The 14,215-nt window shown below is 39.9% G+C and overlaps 1 protein-coding gene across 1 annotated transcript in view; it reads right to left on the bottom strand.

The window, feature by feature from the left end:
• LOC131135103 (calsyntenin-2-like) overlaps positions 1 to 14,215 on the bottom strand; it is a 180,507-nt gene that overhangs the window by 82,239 nt on the left and 84,053 nt on the right. The gene's annotated exons all lie outside the window — the stretch shown is intronic.

Genomic DNA, 14,215 nt, shown 5'->3' with positions numbered 1-14,215 from the left:
CAATGTGAAGAACCTACTGTAAAAAAACACAAAAAAAACCCCACAAAGATCAAAGATCATCTATAGCAAGGGTCCCCGACCACTGGGAAAACTGATAAAAAGAAGGAATAATATTTTCTTAATATTAACAAATAAATTGGTAAAGAACCACATTGCAGTATCTGTAAATACATTTCAAGACATTGATTATATTATATATCTATATTTATATTATATATCTTATTTATGTGTTAAATGGCCTAACTTCTCTGATTAGATCTACTATATTGGGTTATGTGAATGTAAAGGTGACTGTAGGGGTGCTATTTCATGTCTAGAGGGCTCTAACAATGGTAAAAAAAATGTAATAAACAGGTTTTCAATGTTATGATACGTTATGAAATGATACTGAAACATTATATTGCCAGGGGAAATATGGTCATTTATATTCATATTTATATTCAGCCAGCAATGGACAGTTTTCTCCGATGCTTCATAACATTGCCAGCATTTCAAAGCATCCTCCTCTTGCCTTATTACAGTCAAGACTTTGCAATTGTGTAACAAATAAGGTGACACCGAAATTGCAAAACTCTTACAGAACAGCTCTTTAACTGCTCCAATACAATTCCCACCAGATGACTCCAACAGCTAATCAATGTGCCTGCAATTACTGCCAATCTAATGAGAACCCATTGTTCTGCGCCTTCATTCATCAATATGAAATTAAGCAGCAGCCACTTAGAATAGAATTAGTATCATGAGTTCATTTATACAGGAATCAATTCATTTGCTTCACACCCCAATCAGGCCTTAAGGTTGCAAAAGGGAGTACTTGAAAAGTGTTTCAGAGACGTATGAAATGCTTTGTGGGGAGCACCAAACTGTGAAATTACCACTGATTTCTTCCCTAGGATAAGTCACTTATCACAAATCAAAGTAAATGGAAGGAAGCACGCAAATCAAATAGTCCAGTTTAACTACCTTGACGATTTCAACAACTAAAACGTCTCAATGGAAGAGCCCAATTTCACATTCTCTCTGGCAGAGGTGTTTCAAGTCAGACTGGATGCTAAAAAAAACTTTAGATTTATACAAGTATTACTAGTTTTTGTTTCTGTGACGATTCTTTTTGTATTCTTTTTGTATTTTAGACACTCGAATATCACAGTCTCATGGACATGCTGCTTTCTTTCGTGTGAATCAGACGATGTCATCGTATTGTCTTGTCTCGCTACATCGTGTTTCCAATGTCGCTCCATTATGGCGTTTTTTCAAAAATGGATCAATAAATAATTGCTGTTTCGTGCAGGTGAGTGGGTTCGAATCTCCGCTTGGGCATCTCTGTGTGGAATTTGTTTGTTCTACCCGTGCTGCAAAATAGATACAGAATTAACAAAATGAATGGTAAACAAGAAAACTAATGGAAAATGAAATTCCAAATTCGAGGTTTCCTCCAAGGTTCAGATCATTAATTGGATGAGACACAGTTTGTGTTCACAATAAAGAAAGCTACAGCTACTAAATTTGCCATATAAAAACTGGTAAAAAAAAAAAAAGTCTGGTTGCAAATTTAAAAAATAATAATAAGTAGAGAATGGAAACTGCTAGCATAAACACATTTCCGTGTGCTGGTGGGAATTGTCAATGCAAATGAATGGAAATGGTGGCCGGATGAGAAGCATGTTCATCCAAGAGGAGCTCAGATATGACCGCTGCCCCTTTGCACCCAGAGGACCCAGCTGAGGTGGTTCAGACATCTAGTCCGAATACCTAGCAGACAATCCTGGTAACATCTTCCGGGCATGTCAGTTGGCCCCAAGGTAGACTGAGGACACAATGGTGGAATTATGTCTGGCAGCTGGCCTTGGAGGTCCTCCGTGTCCCTCCGGATGGAACTGGAGGAATTGGGAAGTCTTCGGAAGCTTCCCAAATGAGACTGCTGCCCAAGACCCAGCCCCCAATGAGTGGAAAAAAATAGATGGATGGATGTCCGTTGACAGCATGGACTGTGAGTAGTTTATTTAGGAATTACTTTTGAGTGTACGGCAATTACTATCCATGTACTTGGTCAAAAATACAGCTATTTTGCGTGTACAAATATACAACAGTGATATGTTCCCGATGCAAGCATACATTTGGTAAATGTTTCACATTATTCTTATTCCTGCTTATGCGTGGATGCAAATCAGCAATGCATGATTCCTGGTGTGCATGAAAACATGTACAGAAATGTACCAACGCAGAAAAATAACTTCCCTCTATTCCCTTTGGGGTAGCTTCATCAAGCTATGCACAGCAATCATTTCCATAGCCATTTCCATCCTTAATACCGACTTAATGACTGGAGCTACTACATTAAAGTCGTATATCACACACATTAAGGAATCTTGATTGCATGGAACTGACAGTAAAAATTACAGTAGAGTGAAGGGAAACTTTTTTCATTGAAACATTGCATTGGTCCCACAGTGAGTGCAAATGAAAGGCATCGAGTGAAAATGAATGTCTAAAAGATAATCTGACTAAAAGAAATCTGCTATTGCTAAAAAAATAATACATTATGCATGTGCGATGATGCTCATAATGTAAACATGATGAGTATTGTCCAAAAATTTGAGAAATTGATTATTTATAAAATATATTTTATATATTAATATAATATATATTATATATTAATTTAATTTAATTTAATTTAATTTAATTTAATTTAATTTAATTTAATTTAATTTAATTTAAAACTGATGTGTAATTAATTGATCTAATTGCTGAGAAAAGCCCTCACCATGAGGTATCTTTGTTTAAATTCATGACATTGTGGTCAAACACTGCATGGATGTGGTGGGCTAAACTTAAGATGCTTTCGTAATAAGAAGACTTCTTCTTACTTAGTCACTCTTTCTTTATCAATGGCTCAACAGCGTTCACATGCTCCTCCATTTTCATGTCTCCTCTAAACTACTCACCGGTCCTCACCTTGCCCTCCCAACTACAACGGGAACTTATGCAAAACAAGCTCATACATCAGCAAAACAGCAAAACAATGTCCACTTCAGGGTGTGACTGATTGTTTCCCACCCCAAACAAGTCAATCGTAAGAAGTGCAAGCCCATGAAAATGGATGATCTAAACAGGCAAATCACAAATGCAACATCAAGAAATCAACTGGAAGCACAAAAAGAAGATTCAAAATAAACTCCCATATAACCAATTCAATGTATTACATGACAAGACCACATTTGTTTGTAGCAGAAATGAAACACAGCCCTTGACATAGTTTCACAACAGCAAGGTGACAGCTTTTACAGCAGCATTTTATGTTCAATGACTGTGATTTTTTGTACCTTTTTTGTACCATTCCAAGTCATCTAAAGTGTTAACGCTCATCCATGAAATATCGTCAGTCTGCACTGGAAGCCCAATACTGTATGTGGGGGGGAGCCTTTGTGCAGTCACCCTACAGGCTGTAAATCTATCAAGCTAAATTTTCTATTACAAGACAGAGAAAAAGCTTGAGAGCCCTTGGAACGTAAGGCTTAGAGGGGGTGACAAATTGAGTTGCTAAATGCCTGCTCGGAGCGCTGCTGTGACTTTGGGATCAGCGGTCTGCTAAGGCCCACAGTCACACTGACAACACGAGCCTTGTGTCCACTCTTTGCTGTGAAAGGCATTACAAGCCATTCTACAAACAGCAATCACCGTTTATGGTATATGATATTCAAATACTAATAGACAGAGTTAGAATGTCGAACATCAAAGATTGAGCTTTCAAGCATATTTTCACTTAAACATAACTTCATAATCAAGAGAATGGTACCCACCTATTGTGGATCCTGGAGCCGAGATTTTTGTTATGTATTGTTGTTGCAATAGCTGGAAAATATAAATAATTGTGTCCCGCCCACAAGCATGAAGATGGTTATGTCATGATCTAGGATTGCATGAGTGCTGCCAGCACTTGTGAGCTGTGGTTCACAAAGCAAAACATTAATGCACTGCGGCATTCAGAAGCAGAGCATGATGCCATCCTGTTGCCAACATGACAATTATCTGAAAACCACGACATGATTTTTTCGTGTTTGTAGTTTCTAGATTATCGCTGATTAAAAACAACACTAACAAACTGTCTGCTGATTCAGCACCATGGACAGTGACAATGGATGCGCTTTCTGTTTGCAGCGTCTGGGCCAGACAAAAAATGAAATATGATATGTATATGTTATATAATATATATATATATATATATATTGTGATATATAAATAATAAAAAAAAATAATAATAAAATAATATACAAATAAAAAATAATATAATATTATGATAATATAATATAATTATTATATTATTATATTATCATAATATATTATATTATAATATTATGATATATAAAAAATGAAATTGGATATTTCTAACTGTGTTCGAAAAAGTACATTTCCTCTGCTTCTGTGTTAAAAAAAAATCAGAGAGCTCGGCATGGGGGCCACAAAAAGAAGGCTGAAGAGTTGCTACGGCTCCCAAGCCACAGGTTGCTGACCGCTGCCTTAGCAACACTGCTGGAATAAATGCCTTGTGATTGACTGGCAAACATTAGGCATTTAGCCCACCTCTTGTTCAAAGTCAGCCGGCATTTAGGATCCAGCTCAGCCGTGACCTTGAACAGGATAAGTGTTACAAATGAATGAATTCATCACAATTAAAGCTACTGCATGTTCACAATACAATATGCATAATACCTACACAAACTTCAATTACTACCCACAAAAACGTCAAACCTCATTTTTTCTGAGACCAAATTGCACCTAAGCCTTATGACGGGGATATCTACATCATTATCGGGACGAGCGTTACACCAGTTGCTTCCAGGCCTGCCAGCATCTGGCTCAGGTCCAGGCTCCCAGTCACAGGGTTGCTCGGACAGACCAGCACTCACCGCCTGCAAAACACTTGATGGCAAAACACTCACATCATCCATCATGGAGGTGAAGAGACTGTACTTATCCTTGAGGGGTCTTGCACGTACACACACACACACACACACACACACACGTAGAGTCATCATTTAGTGGGGGTTATTGATCAAGTCTCTGTGATTAACACACAGGGAATGAAACAGTGCTGATGAAACCACTTATTGTGCTGTTTTTTGTGTATGTTGAGTGTTTGTGTGTGTGTGTGTGTTGTGTGTATTTAAAGGCAGTTGTTATATTCAGGTTATTTGGCGGTGGGGGTCAATGAAGTAAGAGCCTAGCTGCACTAAAACTGTTCAAAACCCTTTTGTATTAGAAATATAAAAAGCCACAATGACAGTTAGCACTTAACAGTATTTTATAGTATTTTATTTTTACTATATAGTATAAATATAACAATTATCATAACCTCACTATACCTCAAAAGCCAAAATTGGTGTGAACACAAAAATATTATTATTATTATTATTATTATTTTATAAATGACAATGTTGCATGGGGTGAAAAGTACACTTTCGGGTCCTGTTTACACACAACCTGTAATCCCAGGATCTGGGAACATTGCGTTTTTTTTTTTTATTGTAAAGGTCAATAAGACGATTGAACCTGAGATAATATGTCATCAATTTTCACTTCCCCAGACTGATAGTATATCTTTCTGGACACTTTTATTGATGGCATTGACAAACAGTAGGTATCACAGCTGGTATTATAAGGTGGAGCTTAACGCCACAAAAGCAGTGATGTTGATAGGTTTTCAATGTAGTCATTCCCGCCGACCCACAGGGGGTGATTTGAGTAGGTCCCTGGGAAATTCAATGGGTTCTTATCATCCACACATTAATGGATAGCGGCCATTTTTATGGATATAGAAAATATAACACCTTTTATTGTCACTATACACATGTACAATGAGATTTAAAGCACTATACAGCTTTTACCGTCCATCTGTATGACTATTCTGTCAACTCCTTGTTTTCAATTTCTTTGGTTTTGGTCGGACCTTTTGGAACAGACCAATGATAAAAACTGAGGTTCCGCTTTCATGTCATTTCATTTCATCAGAAAACACACAACGCTATTAGTCACCACGACAAGGAAAATGACACAAAAGATGAATGTCACAAACTCCCAAATCTTGCACACAAATATCCCCCTGTGGTTTGTAAGCCTCCAAATAAAGCCGATGACTTAACAGCTACGGGATTACGAAAGGAAAACATCCAGCTCCCGTCAGCGCGGCGACAAAGGAATGTTCCATATAGCACATTTGTTGATCGCTGTATTTCTTTGGAGCTTGGTGAAGGCGAAATGAGCTATAGGCTGAGCATCTGGCAGACCGTCCCACTGGAACAGCTCCATCCTTTAGCGCTCTGATTGACCGCGTTGCAGTTAATTAAATTTTGGCAAATTGCTCCCACCCGAGGTTAGGCCGTTAAAGTTTATACTCAAGCCACATATATCACTTTCTCTTTTGCTCCTATCGCCGATGCTTGTCACTTTTCTTCGGCGCAGAGTAGATGATGATAAACACTCAAAGCCTTTATTCCCGCACTTGTGCATTTTTACCTCTTTATCCTCCTTTTGGCTCAGCCTCTTATGCTCCCTATTGGCTTTTCATTTCACAGACGTACGACAGCTTCAATGAAGGAGAGCGATGCACTGAGCCTTTACCATATTTCTCCGTCTGCCTGACTGTGTGTAAGTGTCAGCATCTCAAAAGGAATCAGGCAAGGGGAAATGACAGGAAAGAGCCGGTGGCAGGAAAATGACACTGTTGGCCAACAGCAGAAGTGACACAATTGTTAATATGTCAGCTAAGGTTGGATCATGATAAAGTTGCGTAATGTAGCTAGGCACAGTTACGTTGTGACATGCATATGCTAGTAATGCCTGACAAAAATGTATGAGCAGCGTTGGATAAAGGACCTCTACCACATACAAAATGTCCACTGGAAAAAGGTTAAGTTTCATGACTCGTAAGACCTGAGAGGAAATGAAGTTAAAATTTCCATTGACAAACACCCGAGATGGCCTTAGACAAATGTAGCCATGTCATTGGCTCACTTTTTACTGCTTATCCTGTTCAGAGTCCTGCTGACTTTGGGTGACAAAACAGAGGGAACTCTGAACTGGTCGCCAGCCAACCAGGGTCCATTGGAACCTTGAATAGCATCATTAATCCGATCCAAAAGGTCGGATTCTAAACAAAACATACTCTCACCAGATCGGCTTTTCCCTGACAGTCGCCCCTCGTCACATCACGGTTTGGATTTTACGGCTTCACTCTTCACTCACTTCATCAAAAATGTAATTCATAAATCATTTTCTAGTTGACCACGAGGTTGGCCACACAGTCAGGAGATCAGCAAGACCTGAGTTTGAATCTCTGCTTGGGCATTTCTTGGGCTGGCGACCAGTCCAGGGTGTACCCTGCCTCTCGCCCAAACTCAGCTGGGATAGGCTCCAGCATACCCTTGCGACCGGCACGGAAAATGGATGGATGGATTTCCTAGTTGAGTAAGAACTCATTCATTTTCTAACGCTTATCCTTACAAGGGTCGCGGGGGTGCTGGAGTCTATCCCAGCTGTCTTCGGGCGAGAGGCAGGGTCCACCCTGGACTGGTGGCCAGCCAATCACATGGCACATATAGACAAACAACCATTCACACTCACATTCATACCTATGGAGTGGCCAATTAGCCTAGCATGTTTTTGAAATGTGGGACATGCAACTCCACACACAGATGCCGGAGCAGGGAATCGAACCCCGCTTAAATGGCTTATTTTTCTGATTATGTCCACTATATTGACCATCTTATCTATGCACACAGGAAAACATGGAAAACATGAAAGAACGCCACACGCCTGTAGCCGGTTCCTTCATATGTTAATACATGTTACCGTGGCATGTGTTCCAATTTCTTTCAATAGCTCTCAAGTGGCTCCGTGTCGGCTGGTGAACCTTTTTGCTTTGAACTGACGCTTGGTTTCCATGACCGAGGGCTTGTTCTATGGTTTCGCTGAGAGTGAACAACATCAATTGTGTCATGTGTCTTTACACTGATTAGCAAAATGGCTGCCTGCCACAAAGGCTTCAAAGGAGTCATGCATGTGGCTCGCTGAAAAACATTGAAAAAAGCTGTGATGTGTTGTGGAGCTATACTGAATTACCATCAGTAAAAGCATGTAATTTAATTTGAAACTCGCAAACATGTGAATGCATAAAAGGCAGTTGAAAGTGAAAGTGAAGTCTTTGTTTATTCTCTAAAACACATCATGCAATAAGCGACCCATGGTGGGCGTGAGAATATGAATACCGGAGGAAAAAAAAAATCCCACCCAAGTTGGTATGGTTGAAATGACCCAATTATACGTGTGACCTCTGTTGTCTTATTCTTAGTCACGAGGGTTCAGTGAACGTTTGAATCAGACCTGAAAAGGCTGACAGGAAACTCTTATGGCTTCAGAAGATGGAGCCAACTGGGACCAAATTCAGTTAGAACGATGAATAAAACCATTGTCAAGGAAATAGGAAAAGGAAAACACTGCATCCACTCATCCATCACTCCATCACGCAAGTCATGAGGAAGCTGGAGCCTACACCGGCTGATGGTGGATTTAATACCAAATATTCATTATCCCTCATATTCATACATATACAGTACATTGAGCGTAAAGCGAGTACATTCTGACATATTAATTACTTCACTACCAGAGGCTACCGCACTACCGCAGGCCACACAGCTAGGAGACACAAGTTCGATTCCACCCTCGGGCATCTCTGTGTGGAGTTTGTATGTTCTCCCCGTGCATGCATGGATTTTTTTCCCTCCCACATTCCAAAAACATGCTAGGTTAATTAGCCACTCCAAATTGTCCATAGGTATGAATGTGAGTGTGAATGGTTGTTTGTCTATATGTGCCCTGGGATTGGCTGGCCACCAGTCCAGGGTGTACCCCGCCTCTCACACGAAGTCAGCTGGGATAGGCTCCAGCATGCCTGCAACCCTTGTGAGGGTAAGCGGTAGAAAACAAATGAATGAATAGTTAGCTCATCAGAATGCTATGCCAGTAGCCTCTCTTATAACCATGCTGTGATCCCATAGCCTGCACAATGTGGTGTAAACAAAGAATAGGGGTGCAAAGGTGACTGTAGGGGTGTTATTTTGTGACTATGTGGCTCTAATAATGTATATGTAATGTTAATGTAATAACCATGTAAACGAGCAATGACTATATATATAATTTTTTTTTGGTGGGTTCTTTGATGCAAAACTCAGAGTTCGCTGTCTTAATAAGGGAAGTGAATTTGTTTCTAAGTTGAGAAAGCTGAGCCAGTCAGCGCCTGGCTTTGTCTTCCAAGCCCTGGCCCAGGCAATGTCTCTCTCTTTGAGGAGGTTGCCAATTTCAGAAGAAAACTCAAACACTTTTTTGGCCCTTCGTCATAAATTTTAAAAAACCAAGGATGTTTATTGACTATATGTCGGCATTCATCATAAAAGTATTCCTGAGCCAGCTCAACTTCATCAAACAGAGAAACTCCACTCAAAGACACTCAAGTTGGACATAAAAGCAGGGTTGCAAAAGTTTGAACATCTCTTCTGCGTATTAGACCTGACTTTGGGAGCTTGGGTTTTTACACCTGCATGTTACAATGATAACTCAAAGACTATCGGACGAAACAGTCAACTAATAACGACATAAATCACCAACCAAAGAAGCTCGCTGGAATGAAACCCAGTCAAAAAACCTACAAGAGAGGTGAGTCCTTCGGGAGAGGCAAAGGAAGGTCTTTAACAACCCACTAGTGTGAAATTACATCCCCCACTTGCATAGGAGGAAAAGGACGTTATTGATAGCAGGTACGTAGATACAAGAGGCGAGGGAAACGACAATGACAACAAAAGAGAAGGAAAACAAAATAAAACCAAAAAACTGAATATAAGTGACAGCATTTCAGGCTAAAGAGCAAGTCAACATGGCGCTTACTGTACGTACCATAACATCACATCTTCTGAAGGCACCCAGTTGTTGGGTGAAGATAAAATTCCACAGCCATCAACATACTGTAATACTATGTAATTCAGCCTTATTATTAATTTCCTTTTCCAGTAAGTCATCACTGTCCTGGATGGTAAGCACCATTATGTCAGATCCCAAAAAAATACATTTGTTACGATGCTCAATTGCTGCAGCTCTACTACCATTACATATTTTTACACAATGCCAAAATTTATTTTTCAATGCTTCTGGCTCCATAATCAATCAAGCATACTGTATGCTTATCTCTACTGCCTTGCATGTAGCGCCTCAATTTTATGCTTGGATGGAAGACAATAATTTAAGCTTCCCGATATGCAGTTACACGTAATTGGACTGTCACTAGTTCCTGGTACGGCCAAGAATGACTGAGGCTATTGGAGCAGATTGGATTTAGGTGACCAATCATGTACGGTAATGTTACAAGTGTCTTACAACATGCAACCAGCAAGACCAGCGACGCCAAAACATTCAAATAGAAGACATATGTCATTTTTATGTAATTCCCTCATATTTCTTTAGTGCGCTGTATAATTGCACCTACACACTTTCCCACACTCTATGACTCTGGGATCAGGACAACGTCTTGTTCAAGTTCTCTTGGAGACCTTCGTTATGGGATAAGCTGAGCTGAGCTATTTAGTTTGTGATGAGTGTATGCATGTTGCGTGTTTTACCAGGGTACTCCGGTTTCCTCCCACATTCCAAAAACATGCTAGGTTAATTAGCCACTCCAAATTGTCCATTGGTATGAATGTGAGTGTGAATGGTTGTTTGTCTATATGTGCCCTGGGATTGGTTGGCCACCAGTCCAGGGTGTACCCCGCCTCTCGCCCCTCTTTCTTCAGCATACCCCCGTCACCCTAGAGAGGATCAGTGGCATAGAAAATGGATGAATGGAAAGAGTTGAAATATTTGTGAAAACAAAAAAGCAAGGAGAAAAAAATAAACATATTAATAATATGCTTTGTCACTGGTAACACCGAGCTGAGCTGCAGGCTATTTTTGTATGAAATACATTTTTGCATACCTATAGGGATTGCTTGAGAAACCCTAAAAGTGGCCCCCATACCCTTTTTTGTTGTTATTTTTTTCAATATGCAGCCCCAGTGGAAAAACTTTGATCATCCCTGGTTCAGTTAGACTAGATGGACAATGTATTAATCGACCAAAAAACAACCACAATTGCTGTGAATGCTTAGTTGAAAACAATGCATTTTTTATGTCTGTGCTGTGTTAGACCTTCACATCAAAAGCTGTCAGAAATGGGCATTGCAATTCATTATGACCAAACAAAACACCACCTTCAGCAAGCAGAAACATGTTTTTCTTGTCTGTAGTCTGTTTTACTACCGAGCTTATTTTTTTGATGTCTTTCACTTCCATGCAAATGAATATGGTGAAATTACAGTAGTCAGGATGTCATGGAAAAACAGCAGAGGTGACAACGAGCATCACCTTGGCTTTACCATTTGTTTATTCTGTTTGGAAGAAAAGACTCAATCCGATACTGAATAAAGGGCAGACCATTTTAGTGGCCATCTTGTCCTCAGGTTATTAAGAATGGGATAATTACAATGACATTTAAAGCACCAAATTAATCTTGTGCCTTCATATTTCTCAACTTTTTAACACGACCGATCTCAGTGGCCATCTGAAGAACGATTTCCTCATGAGGATTGCTGGAGCCTATCCTTGCTGTCTTTGGGCGAGAGGCGAGGTCCACCCTGGACTGGTGGCCGGCCAATCCCAGGGCACATATAGACAAACAACCATTCACACTCACATTCATACCTATGAACCAATATGTGATTTACTATTCTAGAGTCCTGAAACGCATCACTCAGCTTATAAGTGTGAATTTTCAGGGTGGGAACAGAAGATTATCAGATGATAATTTCAATAATGCCTTGGTTTAAATCCCCCTCACTCCCCTCAACATAGTAAGTTCATAGAAAACTTCAAAAGACATTTTCTCTTGCGTTTGAAGCAACACAAAGACTGCCTTCCTCTGTCAGTTTTGTAAGTCATCAAGGGAAAAAAAAAGCTAAAAGCCAGAAAAATCTCATTACAAAGTCTATTTGCTTCATCTGTGTGGCTCAGTGAGGAAGTAGATTGCATTTTAGTACTTCATTAATAACAGAGTATGCCAACAATGGCAATGGAAGGCTTCTTTGTCTTGAACTCAAACTTCTGAGGCACAAATGAAAAAAAGATTCAGTGATTCATTATAGCGTGACAGTGAAGAAACAATTACATTTACTTCCCACTCTTTAAGCCAGGACAGCTGCTGATCTGCTCAGCCGTGTTGCTGTGCTTTTATGCCACCGTACATCCAGACAAGGGGAGGGGCTTCGGAAGCTACTCCATAAGGATATTAACTGTGGAACAAAGTATGTTATGCGACACCACTTGAATGCGTCACCACAAGTCTCCAAAAAATAGCTAGTTGCTTTTGGCAATTTAAGCCACCATGAGAATCTGCAAAGTCAACGAGCGACCATGTTGGCTACACGCTAGGTCTTTCCCAACCGAAGGCAGCTTCCTGTTTAATCCTGATATAAAGTGTGCAGACACATTTTGTGCTGTTTTCCGTCTAAGCCCAACATTCAACAGAGGAACTGTTGTGGTTCTTGGTTCAGTGAAATTTCAAGTTCTACTATTATCACGTCTGCCTGGTTGGTAAACATGTCTTTGAATTTGCCGGGCTTTAAGATACCCGGTACTACTTGAATGATAGTAGTAGTAGTGTACTACTCTGCACACTTACCTTTCAGGCCTAACAAATGTCTGATGTATTGCCTCCAATTTGTCCACCATAAATTTTTTATTCTTTCTTGGGAAAAAAAAAGCACTTTTCCATGATGCCTCTGATTATTCCTATGGAGATGCAGAGCAAACACCCTGTAGTATTCTTCTAATTACACCACTTCAGAGTTTAGAAGTTTACCTGAAAGGGTAGCAAAGGGACTAACCTCTATTGTTCAAGTACCCTTAAGAGGGACCTTATGCTCTTATGCTCAATTTCCGACTCTTTGTATTGAGTTATGGAGTCCTCTCGAGCAGCTACACACAATAACCCGCACAGACAACTTTCTAGATCTTCCAGAATCTGCACCTATCCTAGGTGTATTTCTTTGGATTTGTGGATTTGTGCTTCCTGACAAAACGGTCTGTTTTAATGTATTGCACCCACGGCCCGCCCAGTCCGCTGTGATTGGTCACACTTCCAAACTACTTCCTGACTACTGCTAACAACATTTTCCACTTTAGTGGGTATAGGAGTTGATAATAAATGAATAAATTATTTAGAGAGCTCATTGAAAAGTGATTAGGAGCTACTGGCAGTTCATGAGCTACTAGCTAGAGACCCCGACTTAGCGTGTATGAACTCAAGGCACCGCGGTGCTACTCCGACCTCGCCTGCCCGAGGAGGAGCATTCATGGTCTTCCACATTAACTGCAGATAATCTTGGCACAACATTGGTACAACATTGGAAAGGTAAGTCAAACCATAAACAGGTTTGACTTCATGCCAGCCATGCAAATCAAGCCCCAATTGTGAACGGGAGGGGGGCGGGGGCTGCCCTTATCAGTGGTGTACAACCGCCAAGGATGTAGATTTTCTGTGTTAGATGTCTGCTTGTATATTATAATATCTTTTTCTGCTTTTTTGTGACGGAAAGCAGTCTGAAGCAGACTGGAGAAGAAAGAGGAAGTGATGTTACCACAAGAGTATTTACATGATGATACATTGTTTCCATATTGATATGACAACATACCTGTTGTGGCTATTTTTTCATGCATGTTAAATCAGATGCTCGGTGACCTTGTTCCAAAACTGATATGGTGTAAATGTACAGTTGTCCCTGGCTACATTGCGATTTGAACATCACTCCTTCACTCTATCGTGTTTTTAAAAAAAATTATTAATTCAGAAATGCTCACAGATTTGTGGTTGAATATGGACTATTATTACTCACAAATATTGAAAGGCAGTATGCAGTATTCTGTGGTGTAAATAAAGAATAATAGCAGTGTAAAGATGACCATGTTTTCTATGCTATAACTATGAACAATTGAATGAACATTCCAATTATTAATATTCAATTCAATCCGATTTTGCGGGAATTCACTGATCACAGTCAGGTCTGGAAGCAATTAACCATGATAAAGGAGAGACGACTGTATGTAGTAACAATGGACAATGCATTAATAACAACTCATC

This window comes from Doryrhamphus excisus, chromosome 8 (assembly GCF_030265055.1).
Source record: "Doryrhamphus excisus isolate RoL2022-K1 chromosome 8, RoL_Dexc_1.0, whole genome shotgun sequence".
In the NCBI taxonomy this organism is placed as follows: Eukaryota; Metazoa; Chordata; class Actinopteri; order Syngnathiformes; family Syngnathidae; genus Doryrhamphus; species Doryrhamphus excisus.
Note: the sequence above shows the minus strand (reverse complement) of the source record. Positions and strands in the feature narration are given on the sequence as shown.